Source organism: Humulus lupulus, chromosome 8 (assembly GCF_963169125.1).
Source record: "Humulus lupulus chromosome 8, drHumLupu1.1, whole genome shotgun sequence".
Lineage (NCBI taxonomy): Eukaryota > Viridiplantae > Streptophyta > Magnoliopsida > Rosales > Cannabaceae > Humulus > Humulus lupulus.
Window position 1 is genome coordinate 151,968,282 of NC_084800.1, and position 24,224 is coordinate 151,992,505.

The 24,224-nt window shown below is 42.8% G+C and overlaps 1 non-coding gene across 1 annotated transcript; it reads right to left on the minus strand.

The window, feature by feature from the left end:
• Positions 1-22,498: 22,498 nt before the first annotated feature.
• LOC133798976 (small nucleolar RNA R71) lies at positions 22,499-22,605 on the minus strand. Its single transcript, XR_009876187.1, has one exon. It is a non-coding gene; the product is annotated as a small nucleolar RNA R71 (small nucleolar RNA).
• Positions 22,606-24,224: the final 1,619 nt, after the last annotated feature.

Sequence of the window (24,224 nt, forward strand, 5' to 3'; positions counted from 1 at the left end):
CACTAGGTCTACACGGCTTATCTATCACTCTAGCATTAACAAATGAATGAGTAACCTCTGAGTCAATCAATGTAGTAAAAGAAGAACCAGCACTAGAAATCTGACTTGTCACGACCGAGGGGCTAGCCTCAGCCTCAGTCTGGGTCAAGGTAAATACTCTGGCAGGAGTAAGACTGTCGCTCTGTTTTGGCTCTTCCTTCATGGGTTGTGGGCAATCCTTCCTCAAATGACTGATGCTCCCACAAGTAAAGTAGGCCCTGATCTTGCACCCTCCCTGATGTCATCGTTTGCACCGAGGACACACTGGGAAACTCTTCCAGTTGTCTCCCTCGCCGTGATGGCCACTGAAAGCACCCTGTACCCTCCTATCTGAGCCAAGAGTACCAAAAGAGTCTGGGGCCTTTCTCTTCTGCTCACAGGGGCCACTACCCCAGCTAGATCCAATAAAAGGAGGCACCTTCCTCCGAGCATCGCATCTAGCAGCACCCTCTCTCCATATCTGATCCTCGGCCCCCTCAGCTGTAAGGGTTGTCCACTACTTGTGCATAAGTGGTAGTCCCTGGATCCAAATTTATCTTGATGTCACAAGCGATCATGACATTCAATCCTCGCACAAACTGATCTCTTCATACCATGTCAGTCAGCACCAAATCTAGCGCAAACTTCGCTAACCGGTTATACTTCAATGCATACTCAGTAACCGTCTTCCAGTTCAGAGTCAGGTTGGTAAACTCATCTACCTTCACAGCTCGGACTGCGACACTGTAATACTTCTCATTGAAAATATTCCTGAACTCTTCCCAGGTCATAACTACAATATTTCTTCTCTGAGACACAACATCCCACCAGATGCGGGCATCTTCTCTCAACATGTAGCTGACGCAAGCTACTCTCTCATTCCCTTCCACCCTCATGAAATCCAGGATGGAAGAAATCATGTTCATCCACTGCTCTGCCCACAGTGGGTTTGGACCACCCTTGAAGGTGGGAGGATGTTGCTTCCTGAACCTCTCATACAAAGATTCCCACCTAGTCTCCACAGCAGGCTGGGCTGGCCTTGGTGCCACAGCCCATGGAACCTGTAACCCAATGCCCTGAGGAAGGGCCAATTGCCTCAAATGTTGAAGCTCTTCTTCTGTTCGATGAAGTCTAGCTTCCATCTCGGCAAATAACAGTTGCCAATTCGGTGGGGCAGGTGGAGGGTCCTGACCCTGGTTGTCATCCTCCGCCCTATTGTCGCGGAGTCTGATTGATTGCCGAGGCATTAGTACAATATTTCTGTAATCAATGACACCGCACATTAGGCATGATAACAACATCCAAAGCCACCTCCCGAATTCATCAACCAATCACAACCAACAAATCCACATATCACAAATAGCATACAACAATCAAGGTCATGAAAATAAAACATGTGAGCAAAGTGATTGACCAAGTCAAAAAATGATTTCTATTCTTTTATTGATAATAAATGAGATTACAAAGAATTTGGGTTTTAATTAGGGCATAAAACCCCAACAAACTCATTCATCATGCTCTATTTAAATGTTCAGGCAAACAGGGCACTTTAACAAGCAATCAAGCATATAATTCATTAAATACCAACCAACCCTGAGCGAGCTTGTCACTGGTAGGTAGCATACATGTTTGGTCGATCTCCAGGAACCATAAACCTTGGCTCGCTCTGATACCAAGTTGTAACGCCCTACTTCCTTAGAGTCGTTACTAAGTGAGTTAAAAATGTGCCATTAGCTCGCTAATCGAGGTTTTAGGTTAAAAGTGTGACTAAACTGAAACAAAAGTCGTTTAAAGACATTAAGTATAAATTTTTTGGTTATTCATTGAATTCTTAGAAAGTTTTATAGTTGGAATCCCAAAATATTGTTTAGAAAATACATTACAGATCAATATATACACATGGTCAACCTAGGCAACAAAATAACTATTAACGTACATTTTTCCCACAAATAACCCTAACCGTGGCAGCTAGGCAAGCCGAACATGTACCCGTCGCTCCACGCTCTCCGTACTCATGGATGATCGACCTTTCCCTTGCCTTTACCTGCACCACAGAGCACTCGTGAGCTGAAGCCCAGCAAGAAAACTCAACACAAAACATATAACATATATAGGACAATTCATAATATATAACAAACAGCTAATGGGCTAAACATATAGCGGCCAGGGCCATCCTAGGTGCTTACCAGGCCTTGGGTTCACGGTCTTCTCCGAGAAGATGACTCCAGCACCCTAGGAGAGTCTCGCCCTAACGGCCTGCACTCAATGTGCTCAATGCCGATCCTGGCCCCTTGCAGTACTCAGCTTCCTATCGTTCTCAGCCTTCGCCGTTCACTCACAAATATGCATCACATAGCACAATATCAACAGATATTTAAACACATACTGAATATAAACATTAAGGCCACGCCCTACAATACAATCATTAGGGCTACGTTGTAACGCCCTGGATAGCCAAGACCGCTACACTGTGTATTTATAAAGATGTGAGACTTGCTAATCAAGTCGTTTAATCAAAATGTGTCATTAGCTAAAGTGTTCTAGGGCTAAAAGACATTTTGGCCTCAAAAGATACATCCTATAAGTTATAAACAGTTTACAGAAGGGATCCCCAAGAGCTGCAATGTTTAAAAGTTGGTTTACAAAACTCAATAGTTAAGAGTAAACATTAGCCATACTAAGGCAAAATACAAGGTTCTGGTCCTCTCGTCCCTGTAATCTCCTCAATCGTGGTGGTTGAGCGGCCTGATATGTACATTCACCCTGCAGAGCTCTCCAATCAAGGTTGATCGATCTTGCCCTTGCCTTTACCTGCACCACGCAGCACCCGTGAGCCAAGGCCCAGCAAGAAAACAACATACACAGCATAAACAATGTTATCAAACAGACATTCCAATAAACATGTTCAGATATTCAATCCACCGCATATAAGCACACATCAAGGTACAAGTAACCTCATCTATACTCAGATTATTTAACAATCTCATTAATCACATTCATAGCCAAATATAATAGTCAATTAACACAAATGTTAGGGACGACACCTTAGGTCGCACCCTCTTTTAACCCACTGACTCCGGCCCGCTTAAACCGAGCTCAGTGCATAATAAGCTGTCCTCGGATACCAGTGTCCGAGCCGTGCCAATTGCACAAGTTAATTATGGCACGCTTAGGCCGTTGGTTTACAATTTACATGGCATAATACCATTCTTTCAATCATGTATATCAGGGAGCCCTTCGTCCCGTTCAAATATTCAACCGGGTGTAGTTTTCTTACCTTTAGCTTCTAGATGAATTAGCTACGGGCGATACTCCTTGAGCGCGATCCGATCCCCGAGCCCTAGCTTAACACCTAGTCACAACCATGGTGAAAGATACCATTAACAATCTTAAATGAGTTTCCAAACCAAGTTCTAGTCCCCGGATCATTGAACTTCACCAAATATGGTAAAAGATTCAATCCCGAGCACCCTAGGTTAAATTCCCAAGCCTAAAATCCCAAAATCCCTTAAGCGCCCCGGCATAGGCCACCCATGCCGCGGCATGGCCCCCAAACAGAACCATCTAAGGTACAAAAACAGGTAAGGGCCGCGGCATTGCTTAGACCATGCCGCGGCTCGCCCTCCTTCCTCAGCATGCAACAGCCTCGAAGGGTCGCGGCTCACCAAGAACCATGCCGGGGCCCGACCCTACGAACCCAGAAAAATCCACCATTTTCAATCTCTAAACCTCACCTTAAGCCATCCCAAAGCCCCCAACTCAAAACCAATTAATAATAACAACATTAGAATGATTTAAACAACACAACTCCACCAAAAATCCAGCCTAACACTCACCGAAATCCCAATTCCAATTTATGAGATTTCAAACCTAAAAACCCAGAACTGGCCATGGAAATTCTAGAATTCAACCATCAAACCTTGGATTAAAGCTTACCTCAGCTGCAGAATCACTTCTCCAAGAGTCCCTTGACCTATCTTCAAAGTTCCAAGCCTCAATTTCCACCTTAAATGCCAAAACCATAGATATTTAAAACTCAGCCATTTCTCTAAATTCCTAACCTCAGAAACAAAAACTCAAAGCTTACCTTGGCTCTATCTTAGACCTTGATCAGTTCCTGAGCTAATCTTCCAGATTATTCCCTTCAATTCTCAAAGATACAGCTTAATTCCAGCAGTTCCCCCTCAAGTTTCAGTGTTTTCCTTCCTTAGGAGAGAGGTGAGAGAGAAGACTGAGGAAGAGTCGGTCTAATTTCTGTCTAGTGTTTTCTAAGTCCTCCAAGTATATCCTTAGGTTATTAGACTAATCCCAAAGCTTGGGGTGCCGGAAACGTCCCCGAGGCCAAAACGGTAAAATCCCCCATTAATCCCGCCTAGACATCCTAACCTCAAATATATCTCCAATTATTTATTTTCATCACTCGATAGTCTAAATCACTACCCGATACCTAAAATACTTCTTGACTTGTCCAAAGTCAATTATAATGCCCCGTTGTGACTTTTCCCGCTATCTAGCCCTAGGATCGCCTCGAGTCGCCAGCTGCAGAATTATCCACATCATCATATAATATCATCAATTATCATAAGAACACTATTAACCATATATTTACGCATTTAAATCAATAACATTCATTCTAATCCTAATTATGCCCTCCCGGCACACTAATCAAGGCCCTTAAGCCTTATTAGCAAATTTGGGTCGTTACATACACCCTAGAATACAAACCATAGGGCTACGCCCTGCTCTACGGGTACAACAATTTCCTTACCTGTATCCCGAGCTATTTGAGCACCGCGATCACTAGCACAGTCCTCTAACCCGAGCCTCGTTGAAAACCTAGTCACAATGCATAACCAATAAATAACTTTGAAATATAATTCTAGCCTTTGGGACCTTGGATTCTGGCAATCCGGATAGTAAAATCCTTCCCGAGCCTTAACATTTGAGTTCCCGAGCTAAAAACCTTCAAACAACCATTATTTTGCATTTGAGTCGCAGCCCAGCCCCTTAAGGGCTGTGGCGCACTCAAGTTAGAGGCAAAATGCCTCTCTACTGAGGGACATGGGCCACGACACGCTACACCTTGTGCCGCGGTGCACCTAGGCAAACAGAGGCTTTCTAGCCTATTCGAACACACGGGCCACGACGCCTGAAGAACAGGGCCGCGACTAGAGCCCCCAAACCCAGAAAACCAACACTTTTCCTGCGTTTTTCCTCAAGCCTAAACCCCAATTTCATACCCCAAACACCAATTAAACTCAAAATCAGGCCTAGACTTCCATTTCACACAACTTAGACTTCATAACAACTCATAAACAATCATATACTCATCAAAACATAAAACCATGCTATGCATACTTACAGTTCTAGCTAGAATTCTAACAAAAACAACCAGCATCAATTCTTACCTCAGTGATATCTCAAACTCTGAGATGACTTCCCAAATCTTCAAGATTCTAGCCTCCCAAATTCCAATCTTGAATCCTTAGTCTCTGGATAATTTTCTTCAAAAAGCCTCTAAGCTTCAATGAGAGAAGGAGTGAACCGAGAGAGAGAAAAAGGCTGAGAGTTATTGTTGTCCTTCTTCTTAGTTCTAGTGGTTTCTCAAGCCATCTAAGTGTATATCGACTCTTAGCCAAAAGTCTTAAATGCCCTTAAGCTTATCTAAACCCTCAAGTGCCACCAAGGGCAATTTCGTCAATTGACTGGTCTCGCTAATTCCTCAATTTTTCCTATAAATCCCCATTAAATTCCGACATGTCCAAATCATTGCTAAATTACTACCCATTACTCAATAAATCACGAACACATATTATGTTCCCAAAATCCCCCTAGGCTCCTCCCGAGCCGTGTATTCGATCCCGTTGGGACTATCTAGCTAAACTGCTCCTTAGGACCATCTCAGATCATGCATCACGAATATATCACCACTCACTCATGGTATCAATCACAATTTACACAAATATTACATTTAGACCCTCAACGGGCTAAAATTACAAATATGCCCCTAATAGCCAAATGGGGCCCATATGCATATTTAATTCTCCTAAACATGCATTTCTAATCACATAATCATCAAATTCATATATTAACGTAATTAAATAAATTATTGCCCTCTCGGCACGCTAATCAAGGCCCTAAGCCTTATTAGAAAATTTGGGACACCACAGTAGTGGTCGAGAATCTTCTCCAAGGCACCTCGGTGTCATAGCGTGCTGTGGATGTCCTCTGCCTCAAACCCCACGACAGGGTAGGTGTTGTCCAATGACGTCTCGCCTGCATTGGCCTCTTCCTCTGAGAGGCCGTCTTGGAGAGGTCTCGTCGCCACCTAGTCGGAGCCCTCTCGTACTACGAGGTCTTGCCTGCTACCATCCACTTGTTTCCCCTTCTCGGGGTGTTGCCTCGCTTCTCGGGCCATTTGGAGGATCTTGGTGTTAAAGGCCTAAAATCCTTGTTTATGTAGTTGGTGAATCTCCTCGAACATCTGAAACAAAAAACTAAGTAGTTAGCACCTTTTCGCGAAGAAAGATGGTTCAAAGCGAGAATCCCCAAGACTACTGGTTAGGGAGGGGAAGAAAGAATTTCTAAAGGCTTAGGATGTCCTCAGAGCTGAAAAATCAGGACCGGAGAACACCACCGGAACTTGTGAATACTTCCGGAATCTAGGGATTTTCTAGATTTCGGTCGAGTGTCCAGAAAGGCAAAAGTTTCTCAAGGTGGGCAATAGGCCATTTTGGCCACTCCTAACATCAAAATGCGCCTAAAAAGACTTGTAGAGGTAAAAAATTCCCCTCAGTATACCACAAAAGGCCCATTCCTAAACATGCATCTAAACTCTCAAATTAAACCCAACGAAAAAATGAAACCTGTATATACTTACTCAAGATATAGTGACGGTAAGTGCTAAAACGAGTTCTGACTCTGAAGAATTATTTGTCGTTTGCCCAAAAGTACAACGACTCTCGCCAATCATCCAGACTTGCAGAAGAAACTCCAGAACTGTTGAAGGACTGGGAAGATTAAGGAAGAAGAGAGAGTGTTCGGAGTTTCAAATTTTGAATGGTATAAGTGTTTACTGAGCGGCAGTTATCGAGTTTCATACTCAAAACTTGGAGGGGAAGAAACTACACCCCAATCATCGGATTACCCATGATGTAGGTACTCGAGAGTAATCCAACGGTCAGATCCTAAAAGACACGGATCGTGATCATTGGCCTTAGGAAATAACGTCTTGGGTATGCAGCAAAAAGACACCCAGGGTACGGAGTAGACGTTTTGAGTAGTGGAATAGACTTCTCATTAATTGTATGGATTGATGGGCCCAACAATAGGGAGTCAACACATGGCGCAAAATTTTCAGAAAAGTCAGAAGAAGCCCAAACGTCGCCTCCCGAAGACCTTCTTGAGTTACTCCTCAATCTAAGTCTCCATTGTCCGAGGACGATTGAAGACTTGGGGGGGGCAAATGTTGTTCGTGTTTTGATCATTTGACACATGGAAATTGGGATTAATTAGCGATAGACCATGGATTCCTCAAGATGCGATGTGGTATAGTCTGGCCGAATCAAGGATATATCCAAATGAGACTATGTTCGGAGGTCTTCTCTCAGGTGAGGGTATCTTCCTGTGAGACCACGTTCCAGGCCAGTCTCCGAAGCATGAATACCCGCGAGTGAGGTCACGCCTGATGAGGACACCAAGACTAAAGATCCAAGTCAAGTTCCAGTTGGTCCGGTGACGAGGGCGCGAGCCAAGAGATTCAAAGAAGAACTTAACAACCTAGTCCACAGAGTCCTAAAAACAGGAGGAGACCGTGGTCAACACTGAAGGAGAACAAAGACTTGTACTGCTCATCAAAGTAGACTCATTTTAGGAGCTTGATCAATATTTAACTTCTTGTAATGAGTCTTATTGGATTTTGGCATCTTGTATTTTTATTTTAATCAGTCACTTAATCACGTTTTATTTAGTCTTTGTTTTTTTTGTGAAAGTCAAACATTTGACTTGTGAGAGTCCAAGAGTCTTTCTATTTGTGATTGTTAGGGTTTTCATTAGGAAGACAAAGGGGCTTTTCTTTCATGTAATTTCGGCCATATTAGGGCTTGTAAACGTTTGGGAAATTCAGATTTTGATGAAATGAAAATTGAGAGGTTTTTCTTCTTGAGTTCTTGAAGAGACTATTCGAACTTATCAAGGGTATTCATTGTGGCATTCAATCTGACTTATCAAATGGATTTCCATCACCGTTTGTGGCGTCTTCCTTATACCAAGGTTCGTGCTTGGCTAAGCATTGGGTCGCGGTTCATCATTCCAGATTCGTGTGTTCTTGGTGGCTGCCATATTTGGTGTCGGGTTTCACCACAATCGTTGGTGTGGTTCGTATCAACGCCCCGAGGTCTTCCCTCGGGGAAATGATGTCTCCAAGTGGGGTCATGCCCCAAGGGCTCCCTTTTTCACTCGGCCATTCTCCAAGTCTAGGACTCTGGTCCTCGGGCCTAGGAGTAATGCCAGGTGTCAATCCCTACAGGTGTGGGCCTCGAAAGGGTCATTTGACAACTTTTGGTGATCCTTGATTAGTGGTGTCGAGTTCGTACACTCGACAATCGACATTTCCCACAACGCTGCCTGACATGGGCAAACGTGTGACTAGTGATGCACACGGGGCGGGGAATTGGCTAAGAGTGTTCCCCCCATCCCCGTCCCCATTTATATTTTTAATCCCCATCCCCGCTTATTCCTTATCGGGGGCAGGGTGGGGAATCCCCTATTGGGGCGAGGAATTGCCATGGGGAACCCATTTATTTAAAAAATAAATTTTAAAATATAATTTTAAAACATTAAACATTATCCTAAATAAAATATAAAATATTAAAAAAGTTACTACTATAGTACAATAATACATAAAGAAATATATAAAATACATATAAAATATTACAAAAGTATATAAAAATTTAAATGGGGTCTCGTCGGGGTAGGGAGTGCTATCCCCCTCCTTGCCCCATTTAACATTCGAGGGTTGAAAATTATCCTCGTCCCCGCCCCGTTCCCCATTTAGATGGGGATTCCTCGCCCCATTAGGGGCGGGTCCCCATGGAGCCCCGTCCCCATGGGAAAATGTGCATCCCTATGTGTGACGCACCCTGACAGTCACAGATATGTTCCCCATAAAGTTGGTCTGTGACTTTCTACAATGGGCCCCGTAGAATCCGCGTGGGCCATAGTCTTTATTGTAACACAACCCTTTTGTGTATTAACTTAACATTAATACCTTGATATTTATGAGAGATGATTAGCATTAATGACTCCAGCCTCTATAAATAGGACTGGGGTATCTCCTTGTAAAGGGTTAAATTTTTTAGTGAGAGAAACTCTATACTTAGTGCAATATATACGCTGCCTGAGAATCACCATTAAAGCTTGTTACCTCAAGCTTCAAGATCACTAAATAATAGAGACTCGTGGACTAGGGTTCTTTTATAACCTGAACCATGCAAAACCTTGTGTCTTTCCTTGTTTATCCTTTAATCTCTCAGATTTAGTTGGCAGTGAAAAAGGTAGTCAACAATAATGGTTAAGTTGTTTACACAATGAGGTGCAAAACACTTAACGTTTTTCACTTAAATTGAAGTGAAAACATGAGATCGTGTAGTAGGCATCTATAATTAACTTTTATGGGTCTAAAGTGATACAATGAGGTATCTAAAGATTCCCTAAATGTTTGGAGGCATTTGGAGACATTTTGGGGTCACGCTCGGGGTGTTTTTGTAGAGGCATCTATGTTGCGTCACCTGTGGGAGGCGATGAAATGCCTAGAAGTGCTTGGGAGACAAAACCCCCAGCAAATAATGCATTACCTGCTGGGTGGCGATGCATTGCCTGGGAGGTCTGTACAGGACTATACAAATACGTGACTTAGCTCCAAATGATGTGTTTAAAAACTATAATCCTATTTGTTAGACTTGATGACGATGCCTACACTATATATAATGGTCATTAGAGTTGTAAAACCATTATCACACTTTTCAACTCTCTCTCTAACCTCTCTCTCTAACTCTCAAAGATCACCAAGAAACTCATCAAGAGTTGCTTGACTTGTTGAGTTTAAAAGGCTTATTCAATCCCACTTCTCATTTCATCTTGGTGAAGATTCAAGCAACAATGGGAAGGCTTGGAATTGATATTTTAGACAGCAATACTCCTCGTGTATAGGCCTGTAGATGTTTCCCAACTTTGAAGATTCAATTTTCTCAAAATCAAGGGTTATATTTCTCTAAACCCTAACTTTGTATTTGTGTTATTCTATTGTGTTTACATTGTTAGTATTGATGATTAAATGTTTCTACATTCATCTTATAATCATTTAATCACTTAATCCTTTATTATCAAGATTTTCATTCATACCATGAATATGGTTCTTTGATTATCAAGATTTGCATTCATGCTTTCAATAAGGTTCTTGATTAGCATCTAGGGTTTGTAATATTGAAATATTCCTATTATTCATTGTTGAATTAGAAAGAGTAAAACCATAAATTCCCAACAACTTATATTAGGATGCTTAAGAACTTGCACAGCTGAAGTTCTCTTGGTTTCCAGGCAGCATATCGACTCACTCTGAAAAATAGGAATCTGATCCTTTATAATGTGTACCCTAGCCCTATTTATAGGCTGTTGGGGGCAATTAAGCTCATTAATTGGAGTTGATTACAATTATTCTCCCTTAATGGGGATTTGTTACATAATAAATACGCATTCTATACTTAAATGAGCTGGTGGGCTCCAGCGTATCTTGGTGGGCCGAAAGTGAGGAATGTCAGCCCACCATTTTTTTGGGGGAAATGCCTCTCACACTATTAGAGGGGTAGCTACATGTTTCCCCATGTGAGGTGGCGACGTGGGACATCCATTTTGTCGTTTGTACGGAGTCGACACCACGATCCATGTGAATGTGATAGTAGATGTCAGAAAGCTGTCTATGGGCCATAGTCATTGTGCTTAACACCTGGCTATCATTCTAATAGTCTGGAGGAAGGTCCTCGCAGACTCTGAGGAGGTGATCAGGGAGGAGACGTGTCCTGTAGTGAGACTTGAAGCACCACCTTGTGATAGGGTCTTCGGGGAGTGATGCTTCTAGGAGGATGTATTCCTCTGGTGGTGGTGAACTGTGGCAAAGAGCATTTAACCCCCGTGGAGCCTTAAACATGCTCTGATGAACTTTATCAGCTTGCGATAAACCCTAATCACCCATAATTTGTGCCACGTGTCACTCGGAGAAAACACAAACAACATTAATATTGTAATATTTGGTTTCCTTATTTGTTTCATAAAATGAATAAAATTGGAAAATTTTGAGATTTTATTTATTAATATATTTATGTGCACCAACTATTGACATTAATTATAGAATTGGTCATGCTTTCATTTATCCAATGAACCGAGATGACTTTCAGTTCAAGTTCATTCATTTTGTCCCATCAAACCACCAATATGAGCTAAGAGAATTATTCAAGAAATATAATGTTTTTTTTTTCTGAGTGCCTTTTATATTTATGGTCTAATTGTGATCTTTGTTATAGGATTTGTTCATATAAAAAAATATTTGTCTTTAGGAGGTGCGCCGCGGCCCGTGTGGGGGTTAGTGAAGTGCTAGCCGCGGCACTTGTGGGTAGGGCCGCGGCTCTTAGTGCCAACTTGTGTTTTTAAGGGTGTTTAGGCTTGGGAACTCAATGGTTAAGGCTCGAGATGGATTTTATCACCCGGATTGATAGAATTCAAGGTCTCGGAGGTTAGGGTTATGGCTGAAAGTTGTTTAATCAATTAGAACTTGATGGATGGATATTGTTAATGTATTGTGACTAGGGTTTCGGCGAGGCTCAAGTTAGAGGACTGTGGTCGGGACGTCGGTGCTCGGAGAGCTCGGGACTCAGGTAAGAAAACCCTTGTTCCCATAGAGCTTGTATGCAGGGCTGAGCCCAATGTGTTGGAATAGAACTGGTATGCAGGGCTGAGCCCAATGTGTTTGAACTGCAGGGCGTATCCCTTTGACTGAATTTGCTAGAATTCTGTACTTGCTTATTATGCTATGAATGCTATTATGTGAATGATCGGCAAGAGCCGGGAATGGTGTAGGCCGAGGTCGGCAGGGGGCCAGGAACGGCAAAGGGCCGGGAATGGCATTAGGCACGTTGGGTGCAAGGCCGAGTACGGCAAGGGGCTGGGAGCAGCGTTGAGCACGTGGAGTGCGAGTTGCCAGGGCGAGTCCCTAAAAGGATACTTGGGATATCCTCACGGTGTGGACCGCGAACTCAGGGCTTGGTAAACACCTGGGACGGCTAGGCCGTATGTGTTTAGCCCATTGGTGGCCTGTCTATATGCTTGATATATGTGTTGCATATGTTATCTGTTTGTGGGTTTTCTTGCTGGGCTTCGGCTCACAGATGCTCTGTGGTGCAGGTAAGGGTGAGGAGAAAGCCAACCGACCATAAGTGTGGCAGGCGTGAGGCGGCGTGTACATGTTGGGCCACCGCCACAGCCAGAGGATTTTGGGAGATGGTTGTAAATAAACTTAGATTTTGTCGTTTAGTCGACTTGGTTCGATTTATATGATGTAAATGTTTTTAAACTGTATTTTGGGATCCCAGGTGTCAAACTTTTATGATTTTCAATGAAATGGAATTATTTCTAAAGTTTTTCCTCTGTTTATGGCTTAATTACACTATTTATTCTAAAACCTCGATTAGCGAGTTGAATGCATGTTTTTAAACTCACTTAGTAACGGCTCTAAGGAAGTAGGGCGTTACAACTTGGTATCAGAGCGAGCCAAGGTTATTGGTTCTGGAGATTGACCGAACATTTACACTCGCTGTCAGTGACAAGCTTAACTCAAGGTTGGTTGGTAAGATTGGCCAATATGTTTGAATATGTGTTTGAATGCCCTGTTTGCCTGCTTATCTTATATAGAGCATGATGAATGAGTTAACAAATGCATGATGCTAGGGCATGGCCCATTGTGTGTTGTATGTTATATGAGTTATTATTTGTGGATGACTGATGTGTTTGGGAGGTGGTTTTGGATGTTGTTATCATGTCTGATGAGCGGCGTCGTTGGTTGTAGGCATATTTGTTAAGATGCCTTGACAATCAGCTAGACTCTGCGGCAGTAGGGCCGAGGATGACAACCAGGGTTAGGACCCTCCACCTGCCCCACAGAATTGGCAATAGATGTTTGCTGAGATGGAAGCAAGACTACAGCGAACAGAGGAAGAGTTGTGATAGTTGAGGTAGCAGGCCCCACCTCAGGTTACTGGGCTGCCAGTGCAACAGGTTGCAGCGCCAGTGCCAATGCAGTCTGCTATGGAGAATAAGTGGGAACTTTTGTATGAGAGGTTCAGGAAACAGCATCCTCCCACCTTCGAGGGTGGATCAGACCCACTACGGGCAGAGCAGTGGATGAATATGACTTCCTCAATTCTGGATTTTATGAGAGTTCAGGGGAATGAGAGGGTAGCCTGTGCTAGCTACATGTTTAGAGAGGATGCCCGCATTTGGTGGGACGTGGGGGTTCAGAGAAGGGATGTATCAGTTATGACCAGGGAAGAATTTAGAAACTTGTTTAATGAGAAGTACTATAGTGTGGCAGTTCGAGCTTCGAAGGTTGATGAGTTTATCAACCTGACTCAGAATCGATCGACAGTGACAGAGTATGCTATAAAGTTTGACAGACTGGCGAAGTTTGCACCAGATTTAGTGCTGACTGACGCGGCAAGAAGGAACAGGTTCGTGCGGGGGTTGAATGTTATGATTGCCCGCGATGTGAACATTACCTTGGATCCAGAGACTACTACTTATGGCCAGGTTGTGGATAAGGCCCTTACTGCTGAGAGGGCCAAAGATCAGATTTGGAAGGATAGCGCTGTTAGGCGCGATGCCAGGAGGACAGTGCCTCCTTTTGTTGGATTCAGTTATGGTGGTGGTTCTAGCGAGCAGAAGAGGAAGGCCCCAGATACCTTTGTTCCTTTTAGTGCAAATAGGAGGGCACGAGGTACTTCCACTGGCTGTCAAGGTGGCAGTGACAACTGGAGGAGTTTTCCAATGTGTCCGCGGTGTAGGCATCGGCACCAGGGTGAGTGCAGGATCAGGGCCTGCTTTGTTTGTGGAACTGCCAGTCATCTGATGAGGGATTGCCCTCAAGTTAAGAAGGAGGAGCAGAAGCAGAGTGACAATCTTGCTCCTGCCAGGGTATTCACTTTGACACAGACTAAGGCGGAGGCTAGCCCCTCAGTTGTGACAGGTCAGATCTCTAGTCCTGGTTCTTTGTATACTGCATTGTTTGATTCAGGGGCTACCCATTCATTTGTATCTGCTAGAGTGATAGATCAGCTTTGTAGACCTAGTGGTGTGAATGCTAGGGGATTTCAGACTTTGTTGCCAACAAGAGAATTGGTAGTCTCTAGGAAATGGATTAGAGCATTGCCAGTAGAGGTAGATGGTAGGGAACTGTCTGTTGATTTGATTGAGTTAGAGATGGATGACTTTGATATGTTTCTAGGGATGGATTGGCTATCCAAGTATGGGGCAACGATTGACTGCAAGCGCAGAATGGTGACTTTTGAACCAGAAGGGGAGGTACCCTTTGTGTTTGTGGGGTCAGTTAGTGGACCGCATGTACCAATGATTTCATCCTTAAGGGCCAGGGACTTGATGCAGGAAGATTGCATAGGATTCCTGGCAAGCATTGTGGATACTTCTAGGGTGGTGTCGGTTGGACCGGGTGAGACTAGATTGGTGTGTGAGTTTCCAGATTTGTTTCCAGTGGATCTGCCAGGGTTGCTGCCGCAGCGGGAGATTGACTTTGTTATAGAGTTGGTACCAGGAGCGGAGCCAGTATCTAGGACACCTTATAGAATGGCTCCGGCAGAGTTGAAGGAATTGAAGATTCAGTTGTAGGAGTTACTTGATTTGGGGTTCATCAGACCGAGTTTCTCGCCATGGGGTGCTCCAGTGTTGTTCGTTAAGAAAAAGGATGGGTCCCTTAGGATGTGTATTGATTATAGGGAGCTGAACAAGTTAACCATTAAGAACAAGTATCCACTGCCTAGGATCGACGATTTATTTTATCAGCTACAGGGAAGAACAGTGTTTTCTAAGATAGATCTTCGATCAGGTTACCATCAGTTAAGGATTAAAGAGGAGGACATACCAAAGACTGCTTTCCGAATGAGGTATGGACATTATGAATTCCTGGTTATGTCCTTTGGATTAACCAATGCCCCAGTAGCTTTTATGGACATGATGAATAGGGTTTTCAAGGATTATCTGGACAAGTTTGTGATTGTATTCATCGACGACATCCTAGTGTACTCTCAGTCAGAGATAGAGCACGAGCAGCATCTACGGTTGGTTCTACAGCAGTTGAGGGAGCATTAGTTATATGCTAAGTTCAGTAAGTGTGAGTTCTGGTTGCCACAAGTTACATTTCTGGGCCATATTGTCAGTAAGGAGGGGATTCTGGTTGACCCAAGTAAGATTGAGGTGGTCAGAGATTGGCCTAGACCGAGCAATGTTCCTGAAGTGATAAGCTTTCTGGGTTTAGCAGGGTATTACCGACAGTTTTTTTAGGGGTTCTCCAGAATAGCTATGCCATTAACAGAACTGACAAAGAAGAAGACAAGGTATGTTTGGACGGATAGATGTGAGAACAGTTTTAAGGAGTTGAAGCGGCGATTGATCACTGCACCAGTGCTAAGCTTGCCGACAGAGAATGAAAAGTTTGTGGTCTACTGTGATGCATCCAGGCAGGGTTTGGGGTGCGTGTTGATGCAAGCTGGTAAGGTGATAGCCTATGCATCGAGACAGTTAAAGGAATACAAGCAGAGATACCCTACGCATGATCTGGAGTTGGCAGCGGTGGTGTTTGCACTTAAGATTTGGAGGCATTATCTTTATGGTGAGAAGTGCGAGATATACACCGACCATAAGAGCCTAAAGTATTTCTTTACTCAGAAGGACCTGAATATGTGCCAGAGGCGGTGGCTGGAGTTGGTTAAGGATTATGATTGTGATATCCTATACCATCCTAGGAAGGCTAATGTAGTGGCTGATGCATTGAGTCGGAAAGGCCCAGGACAGTTGTTCAGTTCAAGGCAGATATCTGACAAGTTAGCTAAGGAGATGACCAGAGCAGGTATAGAGTTGGTGGTTGGACAGTTGGCCAACATCACTCTTCAGTCTACACTCCTTGAGAGGATCAAGGAAGCATAAGGGAAAGATTCTCAGTTGAGAGGTCATAGGGAAGGTGCCTTAGTCGGAGAGGACTTTTCCATTTCAGAGATGGGGTTACTGAAGTAGAAGGGTCGGATATGTGTTCCGATGGATTCTGATATCCGGCGAGAGATCTTAGATGAATCGCATACCACTCCCTATTCTTTGCACCCAGGTACGACGAAGATGTACCAGGACTTGAGAGCTCTATATTGGTGGTCAGGCATGAAGAGGGATGTGGTGGATTACGTGGCAAAGTGCTTAACTTGCCAGCAGGTTAAGGCTGAGCACCAGAGGCCAACAGGGTTGTTGCAGCCTCTGGGGATTCCAGAATGGAAGTGGGAAGATATTACTATGGACTTTGTGGTTGGTTTACCGAGAACTGCGGGACAGCATGACTCGGTGTGGGTGATTGTGGATAAGTATACCAAGTTCGCCCACTTTTTGCCTGTTAAGACAACTTATACTATGGAGCAGTACGCTGAGTTGTATGTGAAGGAGATTGTTCAACTTCATGGGGCTCCGAGGTCGATAGTATCCGACAGAGACCCCACCTTCACTTCCAAGTTTTGGGAGAGTCTGCAGAAGGCTATGGGCACGCAGTTACGGTTTAGTACCGCTTATCATCCTCAGACGGATGGGCAGTCTGAGAGGACGATTCAGATATTGGAGGATATGCTACGAGCCTATGTGCTGGATTTTGGGGGATCGTGGAGTAAGTATCTCCCTTTGATCGAGTTCTCGTACAACAACAGTTATCAGGCGACTATCGGAGTGGCTCCGTACAAGATGCTTTATGGAAGGAAGTGTAGATCACCTATTCATTGGGATGAGACAGGTGAGAGGAGGTATCTGGGTCCAGAGATGGTTCAGAGGACCAATGAGGCGATTGAGAAGATTAGAGCGCGTATGCTCGCCTCCTAGAGTCGACAGAAAAGTTATTCAGACCTGAAATGCAGGAGCGTGGATTTTCAGGTTGGTGACCATGTGTTCCTTAGGGTTTCACCCATGAAGGGTGTGAAACGGTTTGGTGTTCAGGGCAAGTTGAACCCTAGGTTTGTTGGCCCCTTCGAGATTCTGGAACGGGTTGGAGAGGTAGCTTACCGATTATCGATGCCTCTTTATCAGGGGTTCATGATGTTTTCCATGTATCCATGCTCTGGAAGTATATGTCAGATTCGACGCATGTTCTAAGTTTTGAGAATCTGGAGCTTGATCATGATTTTTCCTATGAGGAGAAGCCGGTTTAGATTCTTGACCGAAAAGATAAAGTCTTGAGGAACAAGACCATCGCCTTGGTGAAGGTGCTGTGGAGAAACAGCAAGGTTGAGGAGGCGACGTGGGAACTTGAGACAGAGATGAGGGAGCGGTACCCCGAGTTGTTCAAGTAACTTCGAGGACAAAATTTCTGTAAGGAGGGGATAGTTGTAACGACTCGAATTTGCTAATAGGGCTCAGAGCCTTGATTAGTGTGCCTGGAGGGAAATAAATGGATTATTATGTTAATATATGAATTAATGTGAATATATGATAATGATGCATGTTTAGTTGAGTTAAATGTGCATGTGGGCCCCGTCTAGATATTAGGGGCATAAATGTGATAAATGTTATATATATGTGATATGTATGTGCAGCACGATCCGAGACAGTCCTGGGGAGCGGTTAGCCAGAAAGTCACAACGGGGTTGAGAATCCGACTCGGGGCGAGTCGAGGGGTAGCTTGGGCATTAATTATTATACGGGGTTATCGGGTTAAGAAAATAAATATTTGGAGATATATTTGAGGATAGAATGTCTAGGAGGGAATATTGGGAAAAATTACCATTTTGCCCTCGGGGACGTTTTGGTACCCCGAGCCTTGAGGTAACCACATAGACTAAGTTAAATAAAACAAAGGAAGGAATCATTTAGAAGCTTTAGAAACCGACGCTTACTTCCTCCCAGCTGAAGATAGTTCTTATCTTTTTCTCTCTCTCACTCCCTAAGACAAACTCAAGGAAAATTCTGGTGGAAGCTAGTTAAAGCAAGGAATTGGGCTGAGAAATCTTAGGAGCTAAAAGCTTGAGGATTAAGGATCAAACTCAGGGACTAAGCTCAGCAAAGGTAAGCTTTAATTATAAAGATTATGTTTGGAATAGCTGCTGGTTTGTTAGAGTTTGCATGTTAGTTAAGCTTGATCTGTTCTTGAGTGTTTTAGTTGAGTTTTGGAGCAGGTTTTGATGGGTTTTGATGATGAAACTGGGCTAGAATATTGGGGTTGATTGTCTGGAATTGTTAGCTTGATTATAGGATGAATTGGTTTGAAGGAAATGCAGGAGAAAGGTGAAGAATTCTGGGTTTGGAGGTGAGGGCCGCGGCCCTAGGATGGGCGCGCCGCGGCCCGTGTGCGCGCGCGGTCATGGGAGGCCGAGAAGTTCATGCACACCGCGGCGCTTGGTGTGTGCGCCGTGGCCCGTGTGGGGGTTAGTGAGGTGCTAGCCTCTGTTTCGAGGCTAACCGCAGCGCTTGTGGGTAGGGCCGCAACTCTTAGTGCCAGTTTGTGTTTTTAAGGGTGTTTAGGCTTGGGAACTCAATGGTTAAGGCTCAGGATGGATTTTATCACCCGGATTGATAGAATTCAAGGTCCCGGAGGTTAGGGTTATGGCTAAAAGTTGTTTAATCAATTAGAACTTGATGGATGGATATTGTTAATGTGGTGACTAGGGTTTCGGCGAGGCTCAAGTTAGAGGACTGTGGTCGGGACGTCGGTGCTCGGAGAGCTCGGGACTCAGGTAAGAAAACCCTTGTTCCCATAGAGCTTGTATGCAGGGCTGAGCCCAATGTGTTGGAATAGAACTGGTATGCAGGGCTGAGCCCAATGTGTTTGAACTGCAGGGCGTAGCCCTTTGACTGAATTTGCTAGAATTCTGTACTTGCTTATTATGCTATGAATGCTATTATGTGAATGATCGGCAAGAGCCGGGAATGGTGTAGGCCGAGGTCGGCAGGCGGCCAGGAACGGCATTAGGCACGTTGGGTGCAAGGCCGAGTATGGCAAGGGGCCGGGAGCGGCGTTGAGCACGTGGAGTGCAAGTTGCCAGGGCGAGTCCCTAAAAGGATACCTGGGATATCCTCATGGTGTGTACTATGAACCCAGGGCTTGGTAAACACCTGGGACGGCTAGGCTGTATGTGTTTAGCCCATTGGTGGCCTTTCTATATGCTTGATATATGTGTTGCATATGTTATCTGTTTGTGGGTTTTCTTACTGGGCTTCGGCTCACAGATGCTCTGTCGTGTAGGTAAGGGTGAGGAGAAAGCCAACCGACCATGAGTGTGGCAGGCGTGAGGTGGCGTGTACATGTTGGGCCAGCTTGGTTGCCACAGCTAGAGGATTTTGGGAGATGGTTGTAAATAAACTTAGATTTTGTCGTTTAGTCGACTTGGTTCGATTTATATGATGTAAATGTTTTTAAACTGTATTTTGGGATCCTAGGTGTCAAAATTTTATGATTTTCAATGAAATGAAATTATTTCTAAAGTTTTTCCTCTGTTTATGGCTTAATTACACTATTTATTCTAAAACCTCGATTAGCGAGTTGAATGCACATTTTTAAACTCCCTTAGTAACGGTTCTAAGGAAGTAGGGCGTTACAGATAGAGTCTATCTTTGCATAAGACAATTGTAGTTTGTACCATTGATCTCTTTTAATCATGTTTCATCTTTGGGCGTGGCCCCATGGACTAGGGAGCCGAACCAGGTAAAAATTTCGTGTACATTTAATTTTTCATTTTCACATTTTTAGCATTTAGTACTCTACGAACAATCTGATCATTCAATTTATTTCTAACCTATCACATTGTACATTAATTAGTCAACTTTTTGTGTGTTTTGCTTTAATTTAAAAGTTTTCGAATTAATCGCTTTGTAATACCTCAAAAACGGTTATTTCAAATACAACATAGAAATTCCTTATCACAATTATTGAAGATACCTTTCTGTTTCTTTGATAAACAAAGAAAAAAAATTTAGAAATTAGTTTCAAACACAATACAAAAACAACCCATCCAAATCATCTTCTCCAGTGATGGCAAGAAATTCATGTTTGCCTGATAACTCTATGATATAGAGTTATTTAGTCTTCTTTTACACTTGAGTTTATAAGAAAAGAGTGTTGAATTGAGTCTTTAATCGTTAATGTTTTAGTTAATTTGATCTTTGTGTCTTGTGTAGTTTAATTTTAGAGTTGAGTTTGTTTTAGCTATTTTGGACTTAAATAATTATTTTCTTTCATTTTCTATGATAAAGGAGCTCAAGCTAGTTTGGGAAGGAAAAGGAGTGGAAAAGTTGGCAAGAAATAGTGGAAACATGCTGAAATATGCAATTTTGCTAAGAGGATTGCTGTAGCATTCTGGAGCTGTGTGGTCAACTATAGCCCAGCTGGAAAAAGTCACTACTAAGTGGCTTTGCCAGCTAGCCGGAGGTGTAAAAATAGCCACATGGGCACTCTTATGTTAGAATTATGGTGGACTAAAGAAAGGTGGGCCTAAAAGGGGAAAAGTAGTGGATTGGGCTTACTAATTTTAGAAGGGAATTATACCCTAGGGTAAAAAGGGAGCATCATGTGAAAGAGTAGAGAGGCAGCCATTTTTGTGGAAAGAGAAGAGAGAAACAGAGGGAGAAAACCAGAGAAACAAGGAGGAAGAAGAGGAGAACGCACAAAGAAGAGTCATCATCAATTGGATTTGATCTTTCTCTCGTTTCTAAACTTCATCTTTTATTTTCTATTTTAATTTCTACTCTGAATACTTATGGGCAGTATTGAACTTGGATGCCATGAACTCATTTTTGTGTGGCTTGAATTGTTGATGAACCCTATGTCATAGTGTAGTAATTTCTTGCACCTTATTTTAGTGAAATCTCTCTTGTTCATTCAAGTGTGCTTATTGTTAATTTCTTGTTGTTATTTGGACAGCAATGACAAGATTGTTTAATTATGTTTGATGCTTGAAGGATTAAATATAATGCGAAGAACTTGGATGACACACGTCATAATCTGTGTTGGGTTATGTTAGTAAGTAACATAGGGATGTGTTATTTGCCTTGTGTAACTTTTGAGAATTGAACCTTGAATTTGTATTCTTAAATCTGATTCGGCATAGGAATATGTTTAATTAGGTAAAATAATCAATATCATAGAATTTGGGAAAGTTTTATGAGTTTTTATTGAATTCTTGTTAACTTGGGAGTTTTGCTAAAATATTGCTGCCACAATCTGTTCAGTATAATTGACACAGGGGAATTTAATAATTCAAGTCCATTCTACAATCCACATATTTCTTTCTAATTACTTTGTTTAGTTCGGTTTTATTTTCAGTATTTTCATCTTTTGAATATTTCATTTAGCTTACAAACAACCCATTTAATTATTAATACCTTTAAGTTGTTTAGTATATGTTTTACCTATTTTTCTATTTTGCAATCCCTATGGAGATGATTTACTTATCACTGTATTACTTGTGTTATTACGTACACTTGCGTATTTAAATCAATTAAAATTTTCACAACAAGTTTTTGGCACCGTTGTCGGGGATTGGAATTAGAAATTTGTGTAATATCAATTACTTGCAATTTATTTTTCTTTGTTTTTCTGACCTTGTTTGCTTGTTCCTGTGTTTTCTCAGGTGATTTATTGTATGAACGAGCAAGAAGACATTGAACTAGCTCCTATTGACCCTGAGATTGAATGATCATGTAGAAGAAGACTAAGGGAGCAACGGGCTAAAAATCGCCTTAATATGGTTGAAGAGGTTGAAGGAGTTAAGGGTGCTAATAATATCGCTAACGCGATTGCTAGGGCTGATGATAGAGAGAGAGCCATAAGAGAGTATACTGCCCCCATTTTTAATGAGCTCAATCCAGGTATTGTTAGGCCTGAAATTCAAGCACCCCAATTCGAGTTAAATCCCGTGATGTTCCAAATGTTGCAGACAGTGGGTCAATTTAGTGGGCTGCCTACTGAGGATCCTCATCTTCATCTTTGTTCATTTTTGGAGGTGAGCGATTCTTTCAAGCTACAATGAGTGAGTGACGAGGCCCTAAGGTTGAAATTATTCCTTTTCTCTTTGAGGGATCGAGCTAGAGCTTGGCTCAACACCCTTCCTCCCGAATCGATGACTACATGGAATGAGTTGGTTGAAATTTTTTTTGATGAAGTACTTTCCTCCTACCAAAAATCCCCAAGTTTCGCAATGAAATCATGTCTTTTCAGCAGCTGGAAGATGAATCCTTTTGTGAAGCATGGGAGAGATTCAAAGAGTTATTGAGGAAGCGCCTACACCAAGGGATTCCACATTGTATACAAATGGAAACATTCTATAATGGGCTCAATTCTTCCACTCGCATGATGTTGGATGCTTCAGCTAATGGGACTATTCTCTCTAAGTCCTACAATGAAGCCTACGAGATTTTGGAAAGGATTGCTAGCAACAATTACCAATGGTCCAATGCTAGAGCCTCAACAAGTCAAAAAGTAGCTGATATACTTGAAGTGGATGCATTGACAGCTTTGACCGCTCAAGTTTCTTCAATGACTAACCTTCTCAAGAACATGAGTTGGGGAATGGTACAACCAACTGCTATGGGAGAAGTTACTAATGTGTCTTGTGTTTATTGTGGAGATGGGAACACATTTGAGAATTTTCCTTCAAATCCCGTTTTGGTTTGTTATGTGGGGAATGAAAATGCTAATCATAATAACCCATATTCAAACTCTTATAATCCGGGGTGGAGGCAGCATCCAAATTTCTCATGGGGGGGGGGGGGGGGGGTCAAGGAGCTAGTTCAAGTGGAGCACCAATGCAAAACAAGCTTACATATCCACCGGGGTTTTCTCAACAACCACCAACAGCTCAACCACCTCTTCCTCAAGTGTCTCAATCAAGCTTGTTGGAGAGTTTAATGAAAGAATATATGGCCAAGAATGATGTTGTGATTCAAAGCCAAGCGACCGCCTTGAGAAACCTAGAGATTCAAATGGGGCAGCTAGTTAATGAGTTTAGGAATAGACCACTAGGCACCTTGCCTAGTGACACCAAAAATCCAAGGAGAGATGGTAAAGAGCAATGCAAGGCGATCACTTTGAGGAGTGGTAAAAATTTGGAGTTGAATGAGGACAATCCTAATAGCAAAAATGAGCCCACTTAAATCCAAAGTAGTGTGGAAAAAGAAAAAAGAGTTGAGAGTTCGAATATGTCCAATACTAATCCTGAAGCAAATGCAGCAGCAATCCCTCCGCAAAATGCATAAGAGAAGCTAATTAGCAAGCCACCTCCACCATTTCCTCAACGATTTTAAAAGCAGTAGCAAGATAGCCAATTTTGAAGATTTTTGGATGTTTTGAAGCAACTCCACATCAACATAGCTCTAGTAGAAGCTTTGGAACAAATGCCTAATTATGTGAAGTTCTTGAAGGATATTTTGACAAAGAAGAGGAGGCTTGGCGAATTTGAAACGGTTGCTTTCACTGAAGGTTGTAGTGCTATTTTGAAGAATAAAATTCCTCCAAAGTTGAAGGATCCAGGCGGTTTCACAATTCCAATTTCTATTGGGGGACGAGAAGTTGGTAAAACTCTTTGTGATTTGGGAGCTAGTATTAATTTGATGCCCATGTCCATTTTTAAGAAGTTGGGAATTGGAGAAGCAAGGCCAACTACACTCACTTTGCAATTAGCTAACCGTTATATGGTGCATCCAGAGGGAAAGACTGAAGACGTCTTAGTACAAGTTGACAAGTTCATTTTTCCGGTGGATTTTATTATTCTTGACTATGAGGAAGATAGGGATGTACCGATCATCTTGGGGAGACCATTTCTTGCCACTGGGAGGACGTTGATAGATGTTGAAAAAGGAGAGCTCACCATTCGAGCTCAAGACGAACAAGTCACATTCAAGGTTTTTAATCCTAT